General features: G+C 38.1%; 1 protein-coding gene and 1 non-coding gene across 5 annotated transcripts in view; one reads left to right on the top strand and one right to left on the bottom strand.

Moving 5' to 3' along the window:
* Positions 1 to 26,226, bottom strand: part of MAMDC2 (MAM domain containing 2) — a 182,428-nt gene that overhangs the window by 18,408 nt on the left and 137,794 nt on the right. The window lies entirely within an intron of this gene.
* On the top strand, positions 24,182 to 24,372 carry LOC112135045 (U2 spliceosomal RNA). The gene has a single exon (XR_002916359.3). It is a non-coding gene; the product is annotated as a U2 spliceosomal RNA (small nuclear RNA).

Below are 26,226 nucleotides of genomic sequence, written 5' to 3'. Positions count from 1 at the left end.
ATGCACCCAATACAGGAGCATCCAGATTCATAAAGCAAGTCCTTAGAGACCTACAAAGAGACTTAGACTCATACAATAATGATGGCAGACTTTAACACCCCACTGTCAACATTAGACAGATCAACGAGACAGAAAGTTAACAAGGATATCCAGGAATTGAACTCAGCTCTGCACCAAGCAGACCTAATAGATATCTGCAGAACTCTCCACCCCAAATCAACAGAATATACATTCTTCTCAGCACCACATCACACTTATTCCAAAATTGACCACATAGTTGGAAGTAAACCATTCCTCAGCAAATGTAAAAGAACAGAAATTATAACAAACTGTCCCTCAGACCACAGTGCAGACAAACTAGAACTCAGGATTTAAAAACTCACTCAAAACTGCTCAACTACATGGAAACTGAACAACCTGCTCCTGAATGACTGCTGGGTATATAACAAAATGAAGGCAGAAATAAAGATGTTCTCTGAAACCAATGAGAACAAAGACACAACATACCAGAATCTCTGGCACACATTTAAAGCAGTGTGTAGAGGGAAATTTATAGCACTAAATGCCCACAAGAGAAAGCAGAAAAGATCTAAAATTGACACCCTAACATCACAATTAAAAGAACTAGAGAAGCAAGAGCAAACACATTCAAAAGCTAGCAGAAGGCAAGAAATAACTAAGATCAGAGCAGAACTGAAGGAGATAGAGATACGAAAGACCCTTCAAAAAATCAGTGAATCCAGGAGCTGGTTTTTTGAAAAGATGAACAAAATTGATAGACCTCTAGCAAGATTAATAAAGAAGAAAACAGACAAGAATCAAATAGATGCAATAAAAAATGAAAAAGGGGATATCACCAATGATCCCACAGAAATACAAACTACCATCAGAGAATACTATAAACACCTCTATGCAAATAAACTAGAAAATCTAGAAGAAATGGATAAATTCCTCAACACATATGCCCTCCCAAGACTAAACCAGGAAGAAGTTGAATCCCTGAATAGAGGAATAACAGACTCTGAAATTGAGGCAATAATTAATAGCCTACCAACCAAAAAAAGCCCAGGACCAGACAGATTCACAGCCAAATTCTACCAGAGGTACAAAGAGGAGCTGGTACCATTCCTTCTTAAACTATTCCAACAACAGAAAAAGAGGGAATCCTCCCTAACTCATTTTATGAGGCCAACATCATCCTGATACCAAAGCCTGGCAGAGACACAACAAAAAAGAGAATTTTAGACCAATATCCCTGATGAACATCAATGGAAAAATCCTCAATAAAATACTGGCAAACCGAATCCAGCAGCACATCAAAAAGCTTATCCATCATGATCAAGTGGGCTTCATCCCTGGGATGCAAGCCTGGTTCAGCATACACAAATCAATAAACGTAATCCATCATATAAACAGAACCAAAGACAAAAACCACATAATTATCTCAATAGATGCAGAAAAGGCCTTTGACAAAATTCAGCAGCCCTTTGTGCTAAAAACTCTTAATAAACTAGGTATTGGTGGGATATATCTCAAAATAATAAAAGCTATTTATGACAGACCCACAGCCAATATCATACTGAATGGGCAAAACCTAGAAGAATTCCCTTTGAAAACTGGCACAAGACAGGGATGCCCTCTCTCACCACTCCTATTCAGCATAGTGTTGGAAGTTCTGGCCAGGGCAGTCAGGTAAGACAAAGAAATAAAGGGTATTCAATTAGGAAAAGAGGAAGTCAAATTGTGCCTGTTTGCAGATGACATGATTGTATATTTAGAAAATCCCATTGTCTCAGCCTAAAATCTCCTTAAGCTGATAAGCAACTTCAGCAAAGTCTCAGGATACAAAATCAATGTACAAAAATCACAAGCATTCCTATACACCAATAACAGACAAACAGAGAGCCAAATCATGAGTGAACTCCCATTCACAATTGCTTCAAAGAGAATAAAATACCTAGGAATCCATCTTACAAGGGATGTGAAGGACCTCTTCAAGGAGAACTACAAACCACTGCTCAATGAAATAAAAGAGGACACAAACAAATGGAAGGACATTCCATGCTCATGGATAGGAAGAATCAATATCGTGAAAATGGCCATACTGCCCAAGGTAATTTATAGATTCAATGCCATCCCCATCAAGCTACCAATGACTTTCTTCACAGAATTGGAAAAAACTACTTTAAAGTTCATATGGAACCAAAAAAGAGCCCGCATCACCAAGTCAATCCTAAGCCAAAAGAACAAAGCTGGAGGCATCACGCTACCTGGCTTCAAACTATACTACAAGGCTACATTTACCAAAACAGCATGGTACTGGTACCAAAACAGAGATATAGATCAATGGAACAGAACAGAGCCCTCAGAAATAATACCACACATCTACAACCATCTGATCTTTGACAAACCTGACAAAAACAAGAAATGGGGAAAGGTTTCCCTGTTTAATAGTGCTGGGAAAACTGGCTAGCCATATGTAGAAAGCTGAAACTGGATCCCTTCCTTACACCTTATACAAAAATTAATTCAGGATGGATTAAAAACTTAAATGTTAGACCTAAAACCATAAAAACCCTAGAAGAAAACCTAGGCATTACCATTCAGGACATAGGCATGGACAAGGACTTCATGTCTAAAACACCAAAAGCAATGGCAACAAAAGCCAAAATTGACCAATGGGATCTAATTAAACTAAAGAGTTTCTGCACAGCAAAAAAAACTACCATCAGAGTGAACAGGCAACCTACAGAATGGGAGAACATTTTTAGAATCTTCCCATCTGACAAAGGGCTAATATCTAGAATCTACAAAGAACTTAAAACAAATTAACAAGGAAAAAGACAAACAACCCCATCAAAAAGTGGGTGAAGGATATGAACAGACACTTCTCAAAAGAAGACATTTATGCAGCCAACAGACACATGAATAAATGCTCATCATCACTGGCCATCAGAGAAATGCAAATCAAAACCACAATGAGATACCATCTCACACCAGTTAGAATGGAGATCATTAAAAAGTCAGGAAACAACAGGTGCTGGAGAGGATGTGGAGAAATAGGAACACTTTTACACTGCTGGTGGTTCTGTAAACTAGTTCAACCATTGTGGAAGACAGTGTGGCGATTCCTCAAGGATCTAGAACTAGAAATACCATTTGATCCAGCCATCCCATTACTGAGTATATACCCAAAAGATTATAAAGCATACTGCAATAAAGACACCTGCACACGTATGTTTATTGTGGCACTATTCACAATAGCAAAACCTTGGAACCAACCCAAATGTCCAACAATGATAGACTGGATTAAGAAAATGTGGCAGATACACACCATGGAATACTATGCAGCCATAAAAAAGGATGAGTTCATGTCCTTTGTAGGGACATGGATGAAGCTGGAAACCATCATTCTCAGCAAACTATCGCAAGGACAGAAAACCAAACACTGCATGTTCTCATAGGTGGGAATTGAACAATGAGAACACTTGGACACAGGGTGGGGAACATCACACACCGGGGCCTGTCATGGGGTGGGGAGAGGGAGGAAGGATAGCATTAGGAGTTATACCTAATGTAAATGACGAGTTAATGGGTGCAGCACACCAACATGGCACATGTATGCATATGTAACAAACCTGTACGTTGTGCACATGTACCCTAGAACTTAAAGTATAATCATAATAATAAAAGATATATACCAAAAAAAAAATGAAACGAAGTCTCCTATGTTGCTTGTTGTATAATTGTGCTGCTTTTGGAAGAGAGGAGTGACATCGAGGGGACTATAAATGCCCACTACTTTTCTTGAGTAATTTTGGTCTTTGTAAATATCGTTCAGGATATAGTTTATATTCTAAGCACACACAGTAGTCTTCCTGATCCTTAGTGTATGTGTTCCAAGACCCCTAGTGGAGCCTGAAACCACAGATAATACCAAGCCATGTATAGACTTTGTTCCTGTACACATATACCTGTGATAAATTTTGATATAAATTAGATGCTGTAAGAGATTAACAACAATAACTCACAATAAAATAGAACAATTATAACAGTACTCTGGTGCACAATTTAAAACTTATAAATTGGCCAGTTCTGGAATTTCCCATTTAATATTTTCAGACTGCCATTGACTGAGAGTAACTGAAACTATCAGCTGGAAAGTGAACCTGTGGATAAGGGAGGACTACTTTATGTCTGTTCCATAAAGCAATACCTATGTAGAGTAATCTAGACAAACATCTTACCTAAACATAAGTTTAACAAACTTAGCAATGAATCAGAGTATGCCCCTTTGATGCACAAACCAGTCATTCCTTTTGATGACAAATATTTTTTCTTCTTGACTTGCAAATGACACTTGCTTTCCCCAGAAAAGATCAGAACTTCACGGAGAGCCACTCTGCCTTGCGTGTGTTTGGAAAGCAGAGAAAAGCCCTGTTTGTTGACAAGTTTTACCACATTACAGCTTCAAGCACTGTCTGTCTCAGCAAAGAAAAGCTCTGGATGGGAGCCAGGAAGCCCCAGTATTGAAGCTTCAGACCAGCTCACATGTTCTTGCACATGAAGGATTCCAGTCTGTGGAAGGGATTATTAACTAGAGAAAATAAATTACATTCTCTCTGTGGGTCACTGTTTAACATTCAAGATGGGGGTTCCAGTGGATCTATTGGGAGATCAGGGTCCCATCTGTTCTTTGCACAGCAACTGTGATGTGTTGAGACACACAGACACACGCCACATCCATAATTCTGGACCGTGAAGCAGCTGTTCCTCCAGTCTCATGGCTCTTTTGCAGGGTAGGCAAGGAGCCTGAGTGGCCTGCATGGAGAGGCTGTGTGGGATGGACAGCTAGCTGCATTCGTTAGCTGGAAAAGAATTCTTAAAAATCAGGGAAAAAAGATACTAATATTTTGTGAAGAACAACTGTAGAAGGTGTCGCTCTAAAATTTCTCTTTACTATACTTTTAAGTGATTTTAAAAGGCTGTCATAAATGAGGAGTTATTGTATAATGGGTACAGAGTTTCAGTTTTGGGAAATGAAAAAAAAGCTCTGGAGATGGATGGTGGTGATGGTTACACAATGATGTGAATAGACTGAGTGCCACTGAATTAGACACTTAAAATGGTTAAAGTATGTTATGTGCATTTTACCACCAATTTTTTAAAAAGCTTGTCACAGAAGCCTTCTCTGTAGGAGTAGAATCTGGCAAGGTCAGAAACTCACATAATAAAAAACAAGCTATGGAACGATTGAAGGATATAGGAGACTTTAATAATCTGGAGCTAATTCCTCAGACAGTTACAGACTCACTGGATAGCATTCCTACATGTCTGAATATCAACTATGAAAATTCTTAAAGGACAGGGACTTGAAATAAACTGGAACTAACAAAGACAGAGTTGTGATATTCTTTTGTCTCATAGCAAACTTTTATAGATAAATTTCATTATTTAATATTTTATTGTGTTATTAATATTTCAATCACACAAGAAGTTCTTGTGTTCTTGGAAATGAAGAAGACTTCTACCTTTACTTAGTAGCATATTGGAAGATAATTTATTTGCCCAAAATATGGAAGATTTATTGGAATACAAAAGAAAGTGCTGGTGTTTCTTTCTCTGGAAATTGTTAAATGTTGCAGGGTTGCTTTTCTGGAATAGTAGGATCAGGGAGGGAGAACTGAATGACTTTTAATCTGTTCACTGGGGGAGTCAGTGGGATAGGAAATAGTTGAAGACATTTTCTCACTAACCTGGATAGTTACTCTTGGCTTATATATTCTAGTATCATTTGGCTACAAAATCCCTGTAAACTCCATGTCAACTAAAACTAATGTTTACAAAGAATTCTGACAGCATAGTATCATATAAATGTTAATAAAATTATAATGGCCAGAACCACCTTGGGAACTTTAAGACTTGTATTTATTGTCTCATAAATACTGTAGTCTCAAGTTCCACAACCCCTACTGGATGCCTGAAATTGTGGATAGCACCAAACTATATATATATATAGTTTGTATATATATAGTGTGTGTGTGTGTGTGTGTATATATATATACACACACACACACTATGCTTTTTTTCTATACTATGTACTTATAATAAAGTTTAATTTACAAGTTAGGAACAGTAAGGGATAAAAACAATAATAAAATAGAACAATTATAACAATATATTGTAATAAGAGTTATGTGCATGTGGTCTTCTCTCTGTCTCCAAATATCTTACTGTACTGTACTCACCGTTCTTGTGCTGACATGAGATAATAAAATGCATTCGTGATGAGATAAAGTGGGACGAATGACCCAGGCATTGTAAAGTAGCGTTAGGCTACTATTGACTTTCTAAGGATACATCAGAAGGAACAGCATCTGATTTGGGTGATCCTGGATGAATAAGCCATGATGATGTGGATGGTTGGATGTCAGGAGAAGATGATGTCAATGTTTGGGGATCCTCAATAGTTGAAGGTTTTTGTTTTGTTTTGTTTTTGCCAAAAACTTTTGGAAGAGCATTGTAATAGAATGTTATTGTCTCTTTCTTTTTTTTTTTTTTAAGGTTTATTTATTACATTGCTTGTTTTTCTTTCTTTTTTTATTATTATTATACTTTTAGGGTACATGTGCACAATGTGCAGGTTAGTTACATATGTATACATGTGCCATACTGGTGTGCTGCACCCATTAACTCGTCATTTAGCATTAGGTATATCTCCTAATGCTATCCCTCCCCTCTCCCCCTACCCCACAACAGTCCCCAGAGTGTGATGTTCCCCTCCCTGTGTCCGTGTGTTCTCATTGTTCAATTCCCATCTATGAGTGAGAACATGCAGTGTTTGGTTTTTTGTCCTTGGGATAGTTTACTGAGAATGATGGTTTCCAATTTCATCCATGTCCCTACAAAGGACATGAACTCATCATTTTTTATGGCTGCATAGTATTCCATGGTGTATATATGCCACATTTTCTTAATCCAGTCTATCATTGTTGGACATTTGGGTTGGTTCCAAGTCTTTGCTATTGTGAATAATGCCACAATAAACATACGTGTGCATGTGTCTTTATAGCAGCATGATCCCTTAGAGTCCTTTGGGTATATACCCAGTAATGGGATGGCTGGGTCAAATGGTATCTCTAGTTCTAGATCCCTGAGGAATCACCACACTGACTTCCACAATGGTTGAACTAGTTTACAGTCCCACCAACAGTGTAAAAGTGTTCCTATTTCTCCACATCCTTTCCAGCACCTGTTGTTTCCTGACTTTAGTGATTGCCATTCTAACTGGTGTGAGATGGTATCTCACTGTGGTTTTGATTTGCATTTCTCTGATGGCCAGTGATGATGAGCATTTTTTCATGTGTCTTTTCGCTGCATAAATGTCTTCTTTTGAGGAGTGTCTGTTCATATCCTTTGCCCACTTTTTGATGGGGTTTGTTTTTTTCTTGTAAATTTGTTTGAGTTCATTGTAGATTCTGGATATTAGCCCTTTGTCAGATGAGTAGGTTGTGAAAATTTTCTCCCATTTTGTAGGTTGCCTGTTCACTGTGATGGTAGTTTCTTTTGCTGTGCAGAAGCTCTTTAGTTTAATTAGATCCCATTTGTCAATTTTGGCTTTTGTTGCCATTGCTTTTGGTGTTTTAGACATGAAGTCCTTGCCCATGCCTGTGTCCTGAATGGTAATGCCTAGGTTTTCTTCTAGGGTTTTTATAGTTTTAGGTCTAACTTTTAAGTCTTTAGTCCATCTTGAATTGATTTTTATATAAGATATAAGGAAGGGATCCAGTTTCAGCTTTCTCCATATGGCTAGCCAGTTTTCCCAGCACCATTTATTAAATAGGGAGTCCTTTCCCCATTGCTTGTTTTTGTCAGGTTTGTCAAAGATCAGGCAGTTGTAGATATGCGGCGTTATTTCTAAGGGCTCTGTTCTGTTCCATTGATCTATATCTCTGTTTTGGTACCAGTACCATGCTGTTTTGGTAAATGTAGCCTTGTAGTATAGTTTGAAGTCAGGTAGCGTGATGCCTCCAGCTTTGTTCTTTTGGCTTAGGATTGACTTGGTGATGCGGGCTCTTTTTTGGTTCCATATGAACTTTAAAGTAGTTTTTTCCAATTCTGTGAAGAAAGTCCTTGGTAGCTTGATGGGGATGGCATTGAATCTATAAATTACCTTGGGCAGTATGGCCATTTTCACGATATTGATTCTTCCTACCCATGAGCATGGAATGTTCTTCCATTTGTTTGTATCCTCTTTTATTTCATTGAGCAGTGGTTTGTAGTTCTCCTTGAAGAGGTCCTTCACGTCCCTTGTAAGTTGGATTCCTAAGTATTTTATTCTCTTTGAAGCAATTGTGAATGGGAGTTCACTCATGATTTGGCTCTCTGTTTGTCTGTTATTGGTGTATAAGAATGCTTGTGATTTTTGTACATTGATTTTGTATCCTGAGACTTTGCTGAAGTTGCTTATCAGCTTAAGGAGATTTTGGGCTGAGACAATGGGATTTTCTAAATATACAATCATGTCATCTGCAAACAGGGACAATTTGACTTCCTCTTTTCCTAATTGAATGCCCTTTATTTCCTTCTCCTGCCTAATTGCCCTGGCCAGAACTTCCAACACTATGTTGAATAGGAGTGGTGAGAGAGGGCATCCCTGTCTTGTGCCAGTTTTCAAAGGGAATGCTTCCAGTTTTTGCCCATTCAGTATGATATTGGCTGTGAGTTTGTCATAGATAGCTTTTATTATTTTGAGATATGTCCCATCAATATCTAATTTATTGAGAGTTTTTAGCATGAAGGGTTGTTGAATTTTGTCAAAGGCCTTTTCTGCATCTATTGAGATAATCATGTGGTTTTTGTCTTTGGTTCTGTTTATATGCTGGATTACATTTATTGATTTGCGTATATTGAAGCAGCCTTGCATCCCAGGGATGAAGCCCACTTGATCATGGTGGATAAGCTTTTTGATATGCTGCTGGATTCGGTTTGCAGTATTTTGAGGATTTTTGCATCAATGTTCATCAAGGATATTGGTCTAAAATTCTCTTTTTTGGTTGTGTCTCTGCCCGGCTTTGGTATCAGGATGATGCTGGCCTCATAAAATGAGTTAGGGAGGATTCCCTCTTTTTCTATTGATTGGAATAGTTTGAGAAGGAATGGTACCAGTTCCTCCTTGTACCTCTGGTAGAATTCGGCTGTCTCTTTCTTTTTAACTGATTAAAGTGTTGCCACAGATGTTGTAATCCTTTGATCATACCGGTGACTTTAATGCTGCTTTCCTTCCTAGGATCATATTCCATAATTTTGTCCTTTGATGTCTGTGCAATTTGAAACACTTTGGAAAATTTCAGTAATACCCACACAGCTGGTTTTGCTTCAGTTTCTTCATCTTTCTCTTCCTTTGTAGATAACATGTTCTTCCAATTCCTCATTTGGTAATACTTGAAAACCTTCAATATGTTCTTCCATTTCTTCATCAAGTATGTTGGCAAATCCTCCACCAACTTATCTTGCCATGTGAATGATTTTCCTAACTTCTTCATCAATCCCCAGAAAGCCTTTAAAATCATTCATAACTTTACTCCATAAGTTCTTCCAGCAGACATTTGCAGTTTCTGGTTTTAATTTGTCCATTGCAGCTTTGATGAATGTTATTGCATCTGTAATAGTGAATGATTTCCAGAACAGATTACATCCAGATTAGGGTCTACATCAATTGCTGATCAAATGTGATCAAATACAAGGCAGTGACAAACTCAGTGATGGTAAAAGGCTGAAGCAATGAGGTTGTATTCAGAGGCAAAAACACAACCTGAACATTTTCATTTTGTTTTTTATAGAAGACAGATTTAGGATGGCTAGGAGCATCGTCTCTTATTAACAGGACTTTAAATTCCAACTCTTTGTCTTCCAAGTAATTTTTTTTTTATTTCTGGGATAATACATTGGTGGAACCACTTCATAATCAAGATGACTGTCACCCATGCTTTCTGATTATGTTGCCAGAACATGGGCAGTTAATTTTTGTTTTTAAGAGTACTGGGTTCTTTGCTTTGTACACTATCCTGGCTTTATCATATGCCCTGAAGCATTGCCACGTGGTACCAGAGTTCATTTGTCGTTCCATGTTTTATGCCTTGGTGCCTCCTTTGCACTTTTATGAATGCAGGTTTTCCAGAAGACTTGAAGATTTGCTTTAGATGGTATCCTTTCTAATTATTTCTTCAACTCTGCTGGAAAGGTAGCAGAACCTTCTTCATCAGCAGATGCAACCTCTTCAGTATTTTTTATGTTTGTCAGTCCAAACCTATTTTTGAATCTATATAATCATCCCTTACTTGCAGTAAATGGCTTGGTTTCACTTGTTTCAGGGGATCCCTTGCTGAAGTCTTCATATAGTCTCAATGCTTTCTGTTGCAACATTTTGTCATCAATTGGAACATGTTTTCTTTTCATGTCTTCCACTCACAAATTTAATGCCTTTTTCATGTTCACTAAATACTTATCATGTACTGTGGCCATAACTTTTGCAGTTTGACGTGCAACAGCAAAACTAGCACAAATTTCTTTCTCCTTCTTCACAGTGTCACAGATAGAAGGTGATATGGTGTGGCTGTGTCCCCACCCAAATCTCACCTTGAATTGTAATAATCCCCATGTGTCAAAGGTGGGGCCAGGTGGAGAGAATTGAATCATGAGGGCGGTTCCCCCCATACTGTTATGGTGGTAGTGAATAAGTCTCATGAGATCTGCTCGTTTAATAAATGGGAGTTCCCATGCACAAGCTCTCTTGCCTTGCCGCCACGTTAAGAAATCCTTTTGTACTTCCTTCATCTTCTGCCATTATTACGAGGCTTCCCAGCCTTGTGGAACTGTGAGTCCATTAAACCTCCTTTCCTTTATAAATTATCCAGTCTCAAGTATGTCTTTATTAGCAGAGTGAGAACAGACTAATACAGAAGGTTTCATTGTTAATGTAGTCCTTAGCAAACTTAGCATACAATTGTTTTTTCTTTCCTTATCAAGTCGAGAACTTTCACCTTTTCACTTAAAGGAAGCACTTTATGGTTTCTCTTTGGCACATCTGAATTGCCAGAAACACTATGCTTGTGCTTTGGGCCACTAGGAAGTAAAATGAAGGTGACAAACACAAGCACTGTGGTACCAGAACATCTGATAATGGAGATGGCTATTAAGTGACTCATGGTCAGAGAGCATAGACGGCATGGATGATGCTAGTGAAATGGGTGATTTGCATGCTGGGTAGGATGGAGAAGGATGGGGCCGGACAGTGTGAGATTTCATAACACTACTCAGAACTGCACTCAATTTAAAATTTTTGAATTATTTATTTCTGGAATTTTCCATTTAATATTTTCAGACCACGGTTTTTTGCCCTCAGAGAGCAAGATCACAGATAAGAGGGGACTACTGTAAGTAGCATCTATGTCAGGAAACTTTCTGTTTCTGCCAGGATAGAGCTACTCAAGTAAATGGCGGCAAGAAATAGTTTGTCAAATCCTGCAGCATCCATCCCACTTTGATGCAAGTCACTATCCATCTGTTACACATACCTTTATTATGTTATTAAATAGGAGCCAGGTGGTGCAGCTGGATTTGGTTGGTTGGTTTGCTTTTTGGTCTTTACTGTTATTCTACTAGAATGACTTGTTCTACAAATGTTTCTCAAACTTTAGTCATACAAAAGTTTTTGTGGTATTTTTTTGCCTATCCATATTTGTACTATTATTCATTTAATGTTTTTCTTTAAATAGATTCCATTTTTAGTACGTTATTCAAACAGGAAACTTCGTATTAGCCTGAAAATAGACAGCTAGCTGTAAACCTGTGAAATAATGGTTTTAATGTACTGGTTATATATTTTTCTTCTATGTGAATATTACTAACAAATTAGAAAAATATTCATGTACTTACCACTTGAATTACCTGGTGGTAAATGTAATGTAATCTGGGTAATACTGGCCTAAGGTTCCGACAGAATTTCTGGTTTCTACTAACTCATTTTACTTGTACTCATATGTCATAATTTTCTATTTTATAAAAGTACAAATGACAAAACAAGGAGTCCAAGAAAATACTCCAGAGGTAAACATCATAATTTGTAAAAGATTCACTAATTGTAAAAATAATAATACCATTCAATTCAGTGGAGCTTACATATTATTCTTTTCACAAATACAATCTCAGTTAATCATCAGAGCCACACTATGAGATTAGCAGATGTGAGTCTGTTTATGCTACTATAGCAAAATACCTAAGATTAGGTAATTTATAGAGAACAGAAATTTTATTTCTCACAGTTTTGGAGGCTGGTAAGTCCGAGATCAAGGTGCCAACAAGTTTGCTTGTCTAACAAGGGCTGCATCTTCCAGAGGGGAGGAACGCTATGTCTTCACATGGTGGATGGCATAAAGGCAAGAGAGTCGAATGCTGCATGAAACCTCTTTTACAAATACCTCAATCCCATTCACAAGGGAGGAGCCCTCATTGCCTAATCATCGCCTGTTGAGGGTCCTGTCTCTTAATTCTGTTACACTGGCCATTAAGTTTCAACACCCGAAATTTGGAGGAGACACATTCAAATCATAGCAGCAGGTCACTGATTGTTATCTTTATTTCACATATGAGGAAACTGAGGCTCAGCAAAGTCATGTAATTATTCCCCAGGTTATGCAGGCAGCAAATGGCAGAGGCAGCTCATTGTTTGGTCTTTCCACACCATTCTGTACTCTAGAATTTGGAAAGGTTTATTGCATCACCAGTTAGTAAGTCAGGAGCTATAGCTCCCTTGGAATTGCTACATATGATGATGTATTGATTCTGATAGACACAAAACAAACTGACATATTTATAGTGTGACTTTTCTGAGCTTCTCTTTTTATTTAATGGATTCATATTGACTGACCAGCTAATGTAGTTGTCTGTAAAACAGCTTTGTAGGTCTCTCCCCTTTCTTTTTCCTCCCTGTATGTGTTGTTTCAAGTATAGATGACAGGCTTTAAGAAAGGGAAGTGAAAAGGCAGAATTCAATCTACAAATACAGGTATATCTTCAGAAAGTCCTAGAGTGCACCGCATTCATTCAAAAAGAATCTTGTTACCACCAATACCAAACAGATACCCTGTGGTCATCAAGGAGAAAAATGCTGTGCTCCTAGCCAAGTCTTTGAGTTTATTACTTTACTAATGTATAGCATAGAAAGTTCAGCCATTTTGGTATCCCAGGATTACTTTATTGCCTATATATGAAAAGGAGACACAGAAAAGGTTGTTAGGACTAAATGCAATAAATGAGCAAGACAGGCTATAGGAGGTCTCCTTTTCAAATGTAATATGATCATTGCTTAAATTGTACATCTAATTACAGGCAAGCTTCTTGTTGCTTTCTCAGGATCCAAGCAGACAATAGTTAATACTCCCTTGAATGGGTTTTATTCAGTGTTTTAATGTTTTAAATGCGTATGCTGCCTTAGCTGATCTAGAAGATCTGATCTACCTCCAGATCTATGAACTTGAGTCAATTAAAATTTTCTTATTATTTTAGAATATATCCTCCATGGAAAAGAAATTTCAGTGACATCAGTGTAAGCAATACTACATTTATAATATAGATTACTTTCCAAAAAACCTTTAGGTGATTATCAAAGTGGTTTCTCTGATAACTGAACAAAAAAGACAAGTAAATTACTTTGTTCCTGTGATGGTTGACAAAGAGTCTTTGCTTGACTGAACTTCAGTCAGCCTCCTAAACCTTCTCCTAGGCCTATCTTTGTACTTACTTGTAAAATCCAGTGTTAGCAGGAACCCTAATAAGTTAGTTTAGCAAGAACGCCCCACCCTCAATATCTGATCACCCTCAATATAAGGATCCTCATCCTCCATCATCCTCCAGGTGATGTCCAATCACCATGCCTGTCCTCAGCAAGAATCCTGTTAGGTTGGTTCAGGCAGAACCTCCCTCACCCTTGATGTTACCTCTTAGTTATTTTTCATTCACTGACCTTCAACCAACTATTTGACTATAAATTCCCACTTGCCTGCACTTTATTCAAAGTTGAGCCCAATCTCTCTTCTCTACTGCAAAATCCTATTGCAGCGGTCCCTATAACTATCAAAATGGTACTGAATCAAGCCTGCCTTACTGTGCTTTAACAAGTATTATTACATAATTTTTTCTTTAACATAGTTGGATGTCACCAATATATATTACTCAAGATGAGGACTTACAAAGGGAAAAAGGTAGAAAATTCCATGGTCTCTTAGGCAGTTTAAAGCCAAAGGCAATATAAATATAAATTTTTGTTTTGTTTTGTTTTGTTTTGGTTTTTTTGTGTGTTTTTTTTTTCTTTTATTATTATTATTATTATTTTACTTTAGGTTTTATGGTACATGTGCGCAATGTGCAGGTAAGTTACATATGTATACATGTGCCATGCTGGTGCGCTGCACCCACCAACTCGTCATCTAGCATTAGGTATATCTCCCAATGCTATCCCTCCCACCTCCCCCGACCCCACAACAGTCCCCAGAGTGTGATGTTCCCCGTCCTGTGTCCATGTGTTCTCATTGTTCAATTCCCACCTATGAGTGAGAATATGCGGTGTTTGGTTTTTTGTTCTTGCGATAGTTTACTGAGAATGATGATTTCCAATTTCATCCATGTCCCTACAAAGGACGTGAACTCATCATTTTTTATGGCTGCATAGTATTCCATGGTGTATATGTGTCACATTTTCTTAATCCAGTCTATCATTGTTGGACATTTGGGTTGGTTCCAAGTCTTTGCTATTGTGAATAATGCTGCAATAAACATACGTGTGCATGTGTCTTTATAGCAGCATGATTTATAGTCCTTTGGGTATATACCCAGTAATGGGATGGCTGGGTCGAATGGAATTTCTAGTTCTAGATCCCTGAGGAATCGCCACACTGACTTCCACAAGGGTTGAACTAGTTTACAGTCCCACCAACAGTGTAAAAGTGTTCCTATTTCTCCACATCCTCTCCAGCACCTGTTGTTTCCTGACTTTTTAATGATTGCCATTCTAACTGGTGTGAGATGGTATCTATTGTGGTTTTGATTTGCATTTCTCTGATGGCCAGTGATGGTGAGCATTTTTTCGTGTGTTTTTTGGCTGCATAAATGTCTTCTTTTGAGAAGTGTCTGTTCATGTCCTTCGCCCACTTTTTGATGGGGTTGTTTGTTTTTTTCTTGTAAATTTGTTGGAGTTCATTGTAGATTCTGGATATTAGCCCTTTGTCAGATGAGTAGGTTGTGAAAATTTTCTCCCATTTTGTAGGTTGCCTGTTCACTCTGATGGTAGTTTCTTTTGCTGTGCAGGAGCTCTTGAGTTTAATTAGATTTGTCAATTTGTCAATTTTGGCTTTTGTTGCCATTGCTTTTGGTGTTTTAGACATGAAGTCCTTGCCCATGCCTATGTCCTGAATGGTAATGCCTAGGTTTTCTTCTAGGGTTTTTATGGTTTTAGGTCTAACATTTAAGTCTTTAATCCATCTTGAATTGATTTTTGTATAAGGTGTAAGGAAGGGATCCAGTTTCAGCTTTCTACATATGGCTAGCCAGTTTTCCCAGCACCATTTATTAAATAGGGAATCCTTTCCCCATTTCTTGTTTTTGTCAGGTTTGTCAAAGATCAGATACTTGTAGATATGTGGCATTATTTCTGACGGCTCTGTTCTGTTCCATTGATCTATATCTCTGTTTTGGTACCAGTACCATGCTGTTTTGGTTACTGTAGCCTTGTAGTATAGTTTGAAGTCAGGTAGTGTGATGCCTCCAGCTTTGTTCTTTTGGCTTAGGATTGACTTGGCGATGCGGGCTCTTTTTTGGTTCCATATGAACTTTAAAGTAGTTTTTTCCAATTCTGTGAAGAAAGTCATTGGTAGCTTGATGGGGATGGCATTGAATCTGTAAATTACCTTGGGAAGGATGGCCATTTTCATGATATTGATTCTTCCTACCCATGAGCATGGAATGTTCTTCCATTTGTTTGTATCCTCTTTTATTTCCTTGAGCAGTGGTTTGTAGTTCTCCTTGAAGAGGTCTTTCACATCCCTTGTAAGTTGGATTCCTAGGTATTTTATTCTCTTTGAAGCAATTGTGAATGGGAGTTCACTCATGATTTGGCTCTCTGTTTGTCTGTTATTGATGTATAAGAATGCTTGTGATTTTTGCACATTGATTTTGTATCCTGAGACTTTGTTGAAGTTGCTTATCAGCTTAAGGAGATTTTGGGCTGAGACAATGGGGTTTTCTAGATATACTATCATGTCATCTGCAAACAGGGACAATTTGACTTCCTCTTTTCCTAATTGAATACCCTTGATTTCCTTCTCCTGCCTAATTGCCCTGGCCAGAACTTCCAACACTATGTTGAATAGAAGTGGTGAGAGAGGGCATCCCTGTCTTGTGCCAGTTTTCAAAGGGAATGCTTCCAGTTTTTGCCCATTCAGTATGATATTGGCTGTGGGTTTGTCATAAATAGCTCTTATTATTTTGAGATACGTCCCATCAATTCCTAATTTATTGAGAGTTTTTAGCATGAAGGGTTGTTGAATTTTGTCAAAGGCCTTTTCTGCATCTATTGAGATAATCATGTGGTTTTTGTCTTTGGTTCTGTTTATATGCTGGATTACATTTATTGATTTGTGTATATTGAACCAGCCTTGCATCCCAGGGATGAAGCCCACTTGATCATGGTGGATAAGCTTTTTGATGTGCTGCTGGATTCTGTTTGCCAGTATTTTATTGAGGATTTTTGCATCAATGTTCATCAAGGATATTGGTCTAAAATTTTCTTTTTTTGTTGTGTCTCTGCCAGGCTTTGGTATCAGGATGATGCTGGCCTCATAAAATGAGTTAGGGAGGATTCCCTCTTCTTCTATTGATTGGAATAGTTTCAGAAGGAATGGTACCAGCTCCTCCTTGTACCTCTGGTAGAATTCGGCTGTGAATCCATCTGGACCTGGACTTTTTTTGGTTGGTAAGCTATTGATTATTGCCACAATTTCAGCTCCTGTTATTGGTCTATTCAGAGATTCAACTTCTTCCTGGTTTAGTCTTGGGAGGGTGTATGTGTTGAGGAATTTATCCATTTCTTCTAGATTTTCTAGTTTATTTGCATAGAGGTGTTTGTAATATTCTCTGATGGTAGTTTGTATTTCTGTGGGATCGGTGGTGATATCCCCTTTATCATTTTTTATTGCATCTATTTGATTCTTCTCTCTTTTTTTCTTTATTAATCTTGCTAGCGGTCTATCAATTTTGTTGATCCTTTCAAAAAACCAGCTCCTGGATTCATTTATTTTTTGAAGGGTTTTTTGTGTCTCTATTTCCTTCAGTTCTGCTCTGATTTTAGTTATTTCTTGCCTTCTGCTAGCTTTTGAATGTGTTTGCTCTTGCTTTTCTAGTTCTTTTAATTGTGATGTTAGGGTGTCAATTTTGGATCTTTCCTGCTTTCTCTTGTGGGCATTTAGTGCTATAAATTTCCCTCTACACACTGCTTTGAATGCATCCCAGAGATTCTGGTATGTTGTGTCTTTGTTCTCGTTGGTTTCAAAGAACATCTTTATTTCTGCCTTCATTTCGTTATGTACCCAGTAGTCATTCAGGAGCAGGTTGTTCAGTTTCCACGTAGTTGAGCGGTTTTGAGTGAGATTCTTAATCCTGAGTTCTAGCTTGATTGCACTGTGATCTGAGAGACAGTTTGTTACAATTTCTGTTCTTTTACATTTATTGAGGAGAGCTTTACTTCCAAGTATATGGTCAATTTTGGAATAGGTGTGGTGTGGTGCTGAAAAAAATGTATATTCTATTGATTTGGGGTGGAGAGTTCTGTAGATGTCTATTAGGTCCGCTTGGTGCAGAGCTGAGTTCAATTCCTGGGTATCCTTGTTGACTTTCTGTCTCGTTGATCTGTCTAACGTTGATAGTGGGGTGTTAAAGTCTCCCATTATTAATGTGTGGGAGTCTAAGTCTCTTTGTAGGTCACTCAGGACTTGCTTTATGAATCTGGGTGCTCCTGTATTGGGTGCATATATATTTAGGATAGTTAGCTCTTCTTGTTGAATTAATCCCTTTACCATTATGTAATGGCCTTCTTTGTCTCTTTTGATCTTTGTTGATTTAAAGTCTGTTTTATCAGAGACTAGGATTGCAACCCCTGCCTTTTTTTGTTTTCCATTTGCTTGGTAGATCTTCCTCCATCCTTTTATTTTGAGCCTATGTGTGTCTCTGCACGTGAGATGGGTTTCCTGAATACAGCACACTGATGGGTCTTGAGTCTTTATCCAGTTTGCCAGTCTGTGTCTTTTAATTGGAGCATTTAGTCCATTTACATTTAAAGTTAATATTGTTATGTGTGAATTTGATCCTGTCATTATGATGTTAGCTGGATATTTTGCTCGTTAGTTGATGCAGTCTCTTCCTAGTCTCAATGGTCTTTACATTTCGGTATGATTTTGCAGTGGCTGGTACCGGTTGTGCCTTTCCATGTTTAGCACTTCCTTCAGGAGCTCTTTTAGGGCAGGCCTGGTGGTGACAAAATCTCTCAGCATTTGCTTGTCTGTAAAGTATTTTATTTCTCCTTCACTTATGAAGCTTAGTTTGGCTGGATATGAAATTCTGGGTTGAAAATTCTTTTCTTTAAGAATGTTGAATATTGGCCCCCACTCTCTTCTGGCTTGTAGGGTTTCTGCCGAGAGATCCGCTGTTAGTCTGATGGGCTTCCCTTTGATGGTAACCCGACCTTTCTCTCTGGCTGCCCTTAACATTTTTTCCTTCATTTCAACTTTGGTGAATCTGACAATTATGTGTCTTGGAGTTGCTCTTCTCGAGGAGTATCTTTGTGGCGTTCTCTGTATTTCCTGAATCTGAATGTTGGCCTGCCTTGCTAGATTGGGGAAGTTCTCCTGGATAATATCCTGCAGAGTGTTTTCCAACTTGTTTCCATTCTCCCCGTCACTTTCAGGTACACCAATCAGACGTAGATTTGGTCTTTTCACATAGTCCCACATTTCTTGGAGGCTTTGCTTGTTTCTTTTTATTCTTTTTTCTCTAGACTTCCCTTCTCGCTTCATTTCATTCATTTCATCTTCCAGGGCTGATACCCTTTCTTCCATTTGATCGCATCGGCTCCTGAGGCTTCTGCATTCTTCACGTAGTTCTCGAGCCTTGGTTTTCAGCTCCATCAGCTCCTTTAAGCACTTCTCTGTATTGGTTATTCTAGTTATACATTCTTCTAAATTTTTTTCAAAGTTTTCAACTTCTTTGCCTTTGGTTTGAATATCCTCCCGTAGCTCGGAGTAATTTGATCGTCTGAAGCCTTCTTCTCTCAGCTCGTCAAAGTCATTCTCCGTCCAGCTTTGTTCCGTTGCTGGTGAGGAACTGCGTTCCTTTGGAGGAGGAGAGGTACTCTGGTTTTTAGAGTTTCCAGTTTTTCTGCTCTGTTTTTTCCCCATCTTTGTGGTTTTATCTACTTTTGGTCTTTGATGATGGTGATGTACAGATGGGTTTTTGGTGTGGATGTCCTTTCTGTTAGTTTTCCTTCTAACAGACAGAACCCTCAGCTGCAGGTCTGTTGGAGTACCTGGCCGGCCGTGTGAGGTGTCAGTCTGCCCCTGCTGGGGGGGTGCCTCCCAGTTAGGCTGCTCGGGGGTCAGGGGTCAGAGACCCACTTGAGGAGGCAGTCAGCCCGTTCTCAGATCTCCAGCTGCGTGCTGGGAGAACCACTGCTCTCCTCACAGCTGTCAGACAGGGACATTTAAGTCTGCAGAGGTTACTGCTGTCTTTTTGTCTGTGCCCTGCCCCCAGAGGTGGAGCCTACAGAGGCAGGCAGGCCTCCTTGAGCTGTGGTGGGCTCCACCCAGTTCAAGCTTCCAGGCTGCTTTGTTTACCTAAGCAAGCCTGGGCAATGGCGGGCGCCCCTCCCCCAGCCTCGCTGCCGACTTGCTGTTTGATCTCAGACTGCTGTGCTAGCAATCAGCGAGACTCCGTGGGCGTAGGACCCTCTGAGCCAGGTGCGGGCTATACTCTCCTGGGGCACCGTTTCCTAAGCCCGTCGGAAAAGCACAGTATTCGGGTGGGAGTGGCCCGATTTTCCAGGTGCCGTCTGTCACCCCTGGAAGGGGAACTCCCTGACCCCTTGCGCTTCCCGAGTGAGGCAATGCCTCGCCCCTGCTTCGGCTGGCGCACGGTGCGCTCACCCACTGACCTGCGCCCACTGTCTGGCACTCCCTAGTGAGATGAACACGGTACCTCAGATGGAAATGCAGAAATCACCCGTCTTCTGCGTCGCTCGCGCTGGGAGCTGTAGTCCGGAGCTGTTCCTATTCGGCCATCTTGGCTCCTCCCCCCAAATATAAATTTTTATACTCTTCCCCTCCTACCCCTTGTCAAAGAGCAGCATACCGTGGAATAAGGTAATCTTAGATACAGCAAGGCCTTGGGCAGAACAGTCAGAACATATCAACAGAAGAATATGTTGTAAGAGGCCAGAGACACAAATATATCATTCAGAGCACTATGACTGGTTGGCTTGCAGTGCAGAAGAAAGAGAGTATATTTTGAGTATAATAATCATGTTCTTAAATAAATAATGCTGAAAAATAAAATACCAAAGACATCCCCTCTATGTTAAGTAACTTGTAGCAGAGCTATACTCTGCTGAGAAAAATTAGAAAAAAAGACAATTTTTTTTAAAGAAAACACCTGTTTTGAAGTTATCAGAGAGATTTCCAAACAGCAAGGACATGAGGGATCAAGATCTAAAAAAAAATGGAAGGTCAGTGAAATGAGCTCAGTATTCTTCAAGATGCTTTCCACCTTGGGGGACTTGCCTGTTCCGTTTAGATGCTATTCAGAGAACAACTGCCAAGTGGCAGAGAAACCAACAGATCTCACTGGGCTGGGAAGGCAATAACTGAATTTCAGGGCTACCAAAGCAGAAAAAACATTCAGGGACAAGTTTTCTGAGAAAAGGGAGGTATGAAAAAGTGATCCCATCACTTGGCAATCTTCTGAGGAAGGCATTTGTGAAATTCTTAAATTACGGAGAGCGAGAGGACGAGAAGCCAAATGCAAAACAAAGTGGGATTTTCAGCAATCTCATCAGCTGAAGAGACAAAAATTGAAGTTTAGTACATACTAAGGAGGAGAGTCCCTAGTTAAATCCAAGAGTATATTTTTGGAGGGTATATCCTAGGTTTAGGGTAGAAGCAGAAGTAGGCTAGCAAAATAGAACTACAACACTACCTCAAGTTAGCTTAGTTCTGATTGGACTGAGGGGACTTGCTCTATTCTAGTTGTCTACTGGAGAACAGGTTGAATTCTCTCTAGAGGGAAATACCATCACCCCAGGATTCTATAATTTTTCACTGACAAGTCCATTATTCGGTCAAATTCACTAGATATTACCAAGAAACAGGACCAGAGGGGATGGGAGTGGGGGTAACAGATGATAGAAACAGAACCACAAGTGGCCCACATATGGAGTTATCACACAAGTACTGTAAATAATTATGATTAATAATTCAATAATATGAGCATTTAATTATATGTTTAAGAAAATAGATAAGACAGAATTTCACCAACAAACTCAAATCTATTCAAAAGCAAAAAAATCAGGGGGAGGAATATGGAACCTTTGAAATGGTGGAGTATGGACTTCTGAAAATCTCCTCCATAAAAGCAATGAGAACACTTGCAAAAAAACTGTCACAATCAACTTTTTCAGAATTCTAGAAATTAATCAAAGGCTTTTCACAATCCAAGAGTGCTTTTCCCAAGCACTCTTTGCTTGACTGAACTTCAGTCAGGCTCCTAAACCTGACTAAACCTCCTAAAAATGACTGAATTTTGCTAAGAACAGTGACCTTTTTTCTTGCCCTAATTCCATCTCTATCTCTTGTACTCTACAAAAGATGTGAAAGCCAAGAGCTTTATAACTATCTGTTTTAAAAAGCAGTAGCTTAGCAGCCACTGGAAGATACAGAACAGATTTGGAGTTCCCTAAAAGCCCCATCTCTAGAGAACTGGCATTATTTAACCTGTTTAGCACCTTCTGAAAAGCTTCATTCTCAGGGCTTGCCTTTATTTAACCTGACTGAAGTAAATCTTATTCTATATGAACTGTATCCACATGGCATTTATCAAAAACAATCAGTTAATTGTTTAACATTGCAGCTGCCTGAGGTGGCATTGACAGTTGAAGCTAACAAAAGGCTGACCAAAAATAAAAGAAAAAAATTGGGGAATGAGATATCTGTAGGGAGCGTTACAAAGCTCTAACATATTTCTGGAAATCTGAAAGGCCATGTAAATATAAAGAGCTGTACACATCCCCAGAAAAAAAAAAAAAAAACTGAGAAAGTCCTAATCTATCACCTCTGGCTGACCTTTAGGCTCTTCATGAGCAAGAAATGGAGGCTAAGGCAAAGTTGTAAACTTCCCGCTAGAGCACTGAAGACATGCCCCAACACAAACACAGAACCTGCTGTGTTCTGGGGGATCTATTGGTTTTAGGCATTTAAGGAAAATCTCTGTTCAATAATTAGTTGACTGTTAAGCTAACAGAGCAGAGCCATACACAACAAAGAATATAGACTCTACAGAATTAGTCTAGGAAAGTCACTAAGCAAACATACAGCAACAATGACAACAAAAACAAAAACAACAAACAGCAATAACAAAAAAACTATGGGGAGAAGAAGAATCTGTAAAACTGTATTATTCAAAATGTCCAGTTTTCAGCAAAAATTATGAGACACAAAGAAATAGGAAACTATTGCCCATACACAGGATAAAAAGCAGTCAATAGAAGTTATCCCTGAGGAAGTCAAGACATTGGACTTACTATACAAAGACTTTAAGTCAACTATTACAAATATGTTTAAAGAATTAATGAAAGCCATTTCTAAATAAAGTATGAGAATGATGACTCAATGCATACAGAGTATCATTAATAATACTACAAATTATAAGTAAGAACCATGTAGGATTACGGATTTGAAAAGTATAATGAAATAAAATATTCATGAGAGGGGCTCAGCAGCAGATTGGAACTAGCAGAAGAAAGAATCACTAAACTTGAAGGCAGGTCAATGAGATTATCCAATCTGAAGAACATAAAGAAAAAAAAGATAAAAGAAAAAATAAACAGAGACTCAGAGACCCGTGAGACACCATCAAGTGTACCAACATATGCATAGTGGAAGTCCCACAAGGAAGACAGAGAGAAAGGGGAAGAAAGAACATTTGAAAAATTAATAGCCAAAACCTTTTCAAACCTGATTTTTAAAAATATAAGTCTATACATTCAAGAAAGTCAAAGAACTTCAACTAGGAAAATTCAAGGAGTCACTACTAGAAAAATTATATTTAACTGTTACAAGCCAAAGACAATGAGCAAATCTTTTTAATTAATAAAATTTTTTCTTTGCTAATCAGCTGACTTTAGGGTGAGAATCTTGAAAGCAAGAGAAAAGTGACTCATTATATACAAGAGAACCTCAATAAGATTAACAGCTAACTCCTTATCAGAAACTATAAAGGCCAGAAGATAGTAAGATGACATATATAAAAGAGTTCAAAGAAAACTAAGAATTCTATATGCAGGAAATCTACCCTTCAAAAACAAAAGGGAACTTATGACACTCTCAAATAAATAAAACTAAATTCATCACTAGCTACTAAAGGAAGTCCTTCAGGTTAAAAGCAAAGTGTACTAGATAGTAACTCAAATTTGTATGAAGAAATAAAAAGTACCAATAAAGATAACTCTGTAGGTAAATATAAAGAACAGAATAAGTATATTTTTATTTCTCTTATCTTCTGATTTAAAAGACAACCAACTACATAAAGCAATAATTACAAAACTGTGTCAATGGGCTTATAACACAAAAAGGTGCCATATTCATGATAGAATAATGGAAGGAAGAAATGAAGCATAGTTTTTGTATGCTATGAAATTAAGTTAATATGAACTAGATTAAGTTATTGAGGGCTGGGAGTGGTGGCTTATGCCTGAATCCCAGCACTTTGGGAGGCCGAGGTGAGAGGATGGCTTGAGCCCAGGAGTTTGAGACTAGCCTGGACAGCATGTGAGACCCCACTTCTTTCTAAAAAGAAATCAATTGTTTTGATCACCTTTCAGCGTTTTGGCTAAGATCAAGTGTAGTATCTGTTCTTAAAAGTTTAATATCTGATATGTCCTCTATCTGAGGATACTATATTAAATGGGTTTTTGGAGCAGGGAGATGGGATAGGAGCTTACTCTGTCCACTTCAGGCATCAACCTGGTATTGCAGTACCTCCAGGAATGGTGCACCACCTTTGGGGAATAGTAACATTTTTAAAAATTACTTGTAAAAATATTTTTTAAAGATGTTAATTGAAATCCCTAGGACAACCACTAAGAAAATAACTTAGAAATATATAGTAAAATAAAACGAGAATTAAAATGGTATATTAGAAAATATTTAACATGAAAAACAGTAATAGAATAAAGGAACAAAAAGAAGATGTAATACATACAGAAAACAAATGCCAAAATGCAAACATAAATTCTACCTTATTAATAATTATGTTAATTGTAAATTGTAATTGTTAACACTCTGATCAAATGGTAGAGATTGCTAGAATGAATTGAAAAAATGATCCAACTATATGTTGTCTCCAAGAGACACACTTTAGATTCAAATATACAAATAAGTTGAAACTGAAAGATTGGAAAATGATATACCATTCATGCAGTTCCCAAAAAAGAACTGGAGTGGCTACAATAATATCAGACAAAATGGACATGAGATGCCACCTCCCACTTGGGATGACTATAATAAAAAAGAGAAAGTGAGAAATGTTGACAAGGATATGGAGAAACTGAAACCCTAATACACTGCTAGTGGGAATGTAAAATGGTACAGCCACTTTGAAAAAGTCTGGTAATTATTAAATAGTTAAGTATAGAGTTACCATACAATCCAACAGTTCCACTCCCTGGTTTATACCTTAAAGAAAATGAAAACATATGTCTACAGAAAAACTTGTTCACAAATAAAATAGCATCATTATTATAATAGCCAAAAAATGAAAGCAATCCAAATGTTCATCAATTGATAAATGTATAAACCTTGAAAACCTTGTCTTAGTGAAAGAAGCCAGATATAGAAGACCACATATTGTATGATCTGATTTATATGAAAGGTCTAGATGGGCAAATCTATATAGACAGAAAGTAGATTAGTAGTTGTCTGGGGGTGGGGTAAAGAGGGAAGAGATAGGGAAAAGGAATGGGAGTGACTGTTAATGGGTATGGAGTTTCTTTTGAGGTGATAAAAAATATTCTAGAATTAGATAGTGGTAAGCATTACATGGCTTCATGAGTATATTTAAAACCAATGAATTATATACTTTAAAAAATGAATTATTTGGAATGCAAATTCCATCTCAAAACTATTTAAAAATGAACAAATGGAAATTCTAGAATTGAAAAATAGAATTACAGAAATTAAAAATCAGTTAATGGGTTTAATAACATACTGAACATCGCTAAGATTCAAAAAAATTTTTTTAATTGGCCAATAGAAAATATCCAAACAAAAGAACTGAGAACAAAAAGAAAGAAAATATTTGTAAGAGAGCATGAAGGATATATAATACATAGTAAGAACTTTTAATGTACATATAATTGGAGTCTCAGAAAGATAGGAGAGACAGTTAGGCAGGGGCAATATTTGACAAGATAAAGATCAAGAAATTTTGAAAACTAGTGAAAGATCTAGCTCAAAGATTAAAGAAATTTAATGAAACCCAAGCAGAATAACTACAAAGAAGACTACACACATGCATGTTGATATAGTTTGGATATTTGTCCTCTGAAATCTCATGTTGAAATGTGATCCCCAATGTTGGAGGTGTGACCTAGTGGGAGATGTTTGGGTCATGGAAGTGGATCCCTCATGAATGGCTTGGTACCATCCCCTTCATGATTAGTGAGTTTTTGCTCTATTAGTTCATGTAAGAACTGGTTGTTTAAAGAGCCTAGCACCTCCTCCCTGCCTCCCTCTTGCTCTGTCTCACCATGTTGACATGCCTGCTCTGCGTTTGCCTTCCGCTACGAGTAAAATCTTCCTGAGACTTCACCAGAAGCTGAGTTCATGTTGGTGCTATGCTGTTAGAGCCTGCAGA

Source organism: Pongo abelii, chromosome 13 (genome assembly GCF_028885655.2).
Source record: "Pongo abelii isolate AG06213 chromosome 13, NHGRI_mPonAbe1-v2.0_pri, whole genome shotgun sequence".
Classification (NCBI taxonomy): domain Eukaryota; kingdom Metazoa; phylum Chordata; class Mammalia; order Primates; family Hominidae; genus Pongo; species Pongo abelii.
Note: the sequence above shows the minus strand (reverse complement) of the source record. Positions and strands in the feature narration are given on the sequence as shown.